Source organism: Bos indicus x Bos taurus, chromosome 7 (assembly GCF_003369695.1).
Source record: "Bos indicus x Bos taurus breed Angus x Brahman F1 hybrid chromosome 7, Bos_hybrid_MaternalHap_v2.0, whole genome shotgun sequence".
NCBI classification, from domain to species: domain Eukaryota; kingdom Metazoa; phylum Chordata; class Mammalia; order Artiodactyla; family Bovidae; genus Bos; species Bos indicus x Bos taurus.
In genome coordinates, this window is record NC_040082.1 from 38,128,123 (window position 1) to 38,132,703 (window position 4,581).

Genomic DNA, 4,581 nt, shown 5'->3' on the forward strand with positions numbered 1-4,581 from the left:
CAGGGATGCAAGGATTCTTCAATATCCACAAATCAATCAATGTAATATACCACATTAACAAATTGAAAAATAAAAGCCATATGATTATCTCAATAGATGCAGAGAAAGCCTTTGATAAAATTCAACATCCATTTATGATAAAAACTGTCCAGAAAGCAGGAATAGAAGGAACATACCTCAACATAATAAAAGCTATATATGACAAACCCACAGCAAACATTATCCTCAATGGTGAAAAATTGAAAGCATTTCCCCTAAAGTCAGGAGCAAGACAAGGGTGCCCACTTTCACCACTACTATTCAGCATAGTTTTGGAAGTTTTTGCCACAGCAATCAGAGCAGAAAAAGAAATAAAAGGAATCCAGATTGGAAAAGAAGAAGTAAAACTCTCACTGTTTGCAGATGACATGATCCTCTACATAGAAAACCCTAAAGACTCCACCAGGAAATTACTAGAACTAATCAATGAATATAGTAAAGTTGCAGGATATAAAATCAACGCACAGAAATCCCTTGCATTCCTATACACTAATAATGAGAAAATAGAAAGAGAAATTAAGGAAACACTTCCAGTAACCATTGCAACGAAAAGAATAAAATACTTAGGAATATATCTACCTAAAGAAACTAAAGACCTATATATAGAAAACTATAAAACACTGATGAAAGAAATCAAAGAGGACACTAATAGATGGAGAAATATACCATGTTCATGGATCAGAAGAATCAATATAGTGAAAATGAGTATACTACCCAAAGCAATTTATAGATTCAGTGCAAACCCTATCAAGCTGCCAATGGTATTTTTCACAGAGCTAGAACAAATAATTTCACAATTTGTATGGAAATACAAAAAAACCTCGAATAGCCAAAGCAATCTTGAGAAAGAAGAATGGAACTGGAGGAATCAACCTGCCTGACTTCAAGCTCTACTACAAAGGCACAGTCATCAAGACAGTATGGTACTGGCACAAAGACAGAAATATAGATCAGTGGAACAAAATAGAAAGCCCAGAGATAAATCCATGCACCTATGGACACCTTATCTTTAACAATGAAGGCAAGAATATACAGTGGAGAAAAGACAATCTCTTTAATAAGTGGTGCTGGGAAAACTGGTCAACCACTTGTAAAAGAATGAAACTAGAATACTTTCTAACACTATACACAAAAATAAACTCAAAATGGATTAAAGATCTAAACATAAGGCCAGAAACTATAAAACTCTTAGAGGAGAACATAGGCAAAACACTCTCTGACATGCATCACAGCAGGATCCTCTATGACCCACCTCCCAGAATATTGGAAATAAAAGCAAAAATAAACAAATGGGACCTAATTAACCTTAAAAGCTTTTGCACATCGAAGGAAACTACTAGCAAGGTGAAAAGACAGCCTTCAGAATGGGAGAAAATAATAGCAAATGAAACAACTAACAAACAATTAATCTCAAAAATATACAAGCAACTCCTGCAGCTCAATTCCAGAAAAATAAATGACCCAATCAAAAAATGGGCCAAAGAACTAAATAGACATTTCTCCAAAGAAGACATACAGATGGCTAACAAACACATGAAAAGATGCTCAACATCACTCATTATCAGAGAAATGCAAATCAAAACCAGAGTGAGGTACCATTTCACACCAGTCAGAATGGCTGTGATCCAAAAGTCTACAAGCAATAAATGCTGGAGAGGATGTGGAGAAAAGGGAACCCTCTTACACTGTTGGTAGGAATGCAAACTAGTACAGCCACTATGGAGAACAGTGTGGAGATTCCTTAAAAAACTGGAAATAGAACTGCCATATGACCCAGCAATCCCACTGCTGGGCATACACACCAAGAAAACCAGAATTGAAAGAGACACGTGTACCCCAATGTTCATCGCAGCACTGTTTATAATAGCCAGGACATGGAAGCAACCTAGATGTCCATCAGCAGGTGAATGGATAAGAAAGCTGTGGTACATATACACAATGGAGTATTACTCAGCCATTATAATGAATACATTTGAATCAGTTCTAATGAGGTGGATGAAACTGGAGCCTATTATACAGAGTGAGGGAAGGGAAGGGAAGTCGCTCAGTCATGTTCAACTCTTCGCGACCCCATGGACTGCAGCCTACCAGGCTCCTCCATCCATGGGATTTTCCAGGCAAGAGTACTGGAGTGGGGTGCCATCGCCTTCTCCGATGAAGTAAGAGTGAAGTAAGCCAGAAAGAAAAACACCAATACAGTATATTAACTCATATATATGGAATTTAGAAAGATGGTAACGACAACCCTGTATACGAGACAGCAAAAGAGACACAGATGTATAGAACAGTCTTTTGGACTATGTGGGGTGGGGGGATGATTTGGGAGAATGGCATTAAAACATGTATAATGTCATATAAGAAATGAATCACCAGTCCAGGTTTGATGCAGGATACAGGAAACTTGGGGCTGGTGCACTGGGATGACCCAGAGGGATGGTATGGGGAGGGATGTGGGAGGGGGGTTCAGGATGGGGAACATGTGTACACCCGTGGCAGATGCATGTTGATGTATGGCAAAACCAATACAATATTGTAAAGTAAAAAAAAAGTAGTGCTGTATTAACAAGCAGCCCCTCTAGAGCCCTATCCTATCTCGAGGCAACACGGTTTTCTGCACTATCTCTGCCCTGTGGCTATTAGGGGGCTGCCACAGACCTCCACCGAAGGCTCAGCTACCCACGCGGGAATCTAATTCTCCCAAGACTCACCAGTCCCAGGACTCCGCGAGTGCTACTTCCGCTCCTGCTTGGAACTTCCTGGTGTTGTGAAAGTAGGTGGGACACAGAGCCGGGAGGAAGAGAGGCTCCTTTTTGAACTTCTCTCAATAAACTCTGAGAAAGTAACAGTGCTTCCTGAAACCATCAAGAAAGAAAATGTCGGTGACATTGCATACAGATGTAGGTGATATTAAAATAGAAGTATTCTGTGAAAGGACACCCAAAACATATGAAAATTTCTTGGCTTTTTGTGCCAGTGATTACTACAATGGCTGTATATTTCATAGAAATATCAAGGGTTTCATGGTTCAAACGGGAGATCTGACAGGTACTGGAAGGGGAGTTAACAGTATCTGGGGCAAGAAGTTTGAAGAAGAATATAGTGAATATCTTAAGCACAGTGTTAGAGGTGTTGTATCTATGGCTAATAATGGCCCAAATACCAATGGATCTCAGTTTTCATCACCTATGGGAAGCAGCCACATCTGGACATGAAATACACAGTATTTGGCAAGGTGATAGATGGTCTGGAGACTCCAGATGAACTGGAGAAGTTACCTGTAAATGAGAAGACATATCAACCTCTTAATGATGTACACATTAAGGATATAACTATTCATGCCAACCCATTTGCCCAGTAGCTATAATAGACCTGGACAAATACTTGGCAAACTATTCAAGGAACAAACCTATTATGGTTTACTCAGTTTTAAATGGAGAAGGCAATGACACCCCCACTCCAGTACTCTTGCCTGGAAAATCCCATGGACAGAGGAGCCTGGTGGGCTGCAGTCCATGGGGTCACTAAGAGTCGGACATGACTGAACGACTTCACTTTCTCTTTTCACTTTCATGCATTGGAGAAGGAAATGGCAACCTACTCCAGTGTTCTTGCCTGGAGAATCCCAGGGACGGGGGAGCCTGGTGGGCTGCCATCTGTGGGGTCGCACAGAGTCGGACACAACTGAAGCAACTTAGCAGCAGCAGTGCTTGTTCATATATTGTGACCAGTGCCATATATTGACAAGTGAATCTTCCTACTTACCTACTAGTCTACTTACCTGTCATCAGCTGATTTTACTGCCAGCATACCCAGATATTAACATGTGGGTTTCACTGAAAGTGAATAGCCATCATTTGTAAGCTCTGTAGATATCACATATCCAGCTATGTGTCTCTCTTAGAAGATCCTAGACATACACAAAGATGTTTGTGTGACTTGTAAGCAGTTTTGCTTTTTATTATTAGCCTACACTGGTGCCTCCTTAGCAGTTCATTTCCTGGGAACCTCTAGTTAATTTGCCATGTAAGCAGAGAGAACTTAAAAATGTAATAGCTATGTCAGAAAGTTTGACAATCTAAAATTTGCAACTTTCAGCTTCTAACATTCTCCCCTAAATCTGACCAATGATGTATTGAAATTAAATATGCTTGAAAAATTTTATACAGTTTCTCTTTTCCCAATTATGCTTTAAAAGAGAACTTTTGCTCCTATTTAGAATAACGAAATGCAAAAGTCCAATCTGTTGTATATTGGCTGATCCAGTGGAAGGAGCACTGGGCTAGAATATTAATTACCTCTGTCACTTTTTTTGTGGTTGTACAATTAAAGTAATTTCCTGATTGTTCTTGCTCCAATATTTCCCTTTAATGATTCATTCTAACTAGCATCAAATATATTTTCAAAATTGACAGGTGTCTCCCAATCACCATCCCAATTAAAACCCTCCCATGGGCTGCTTACTGCCTCTAGAATTAATAATAATTGCAGTAGTAACATTAATAATCATGGGAGCCAACACTCACTGGATTTACTCTATGCTAG

The 4,581-nt window shown here is 39.5% G+C and overlaps 1 pseudogene; it reads left to right on the top strand.

Moving 5' to 3' along the window:
- The first annotated feature begins 2,825 nt into the window (after positions 1-2,825).
- On the top strand, positions 2,826-3,477 carry LOC113896555 (annotated as a pseudogene).
- Positions 3,478-4,581: the final 1,104 nt, after the last annotated feature.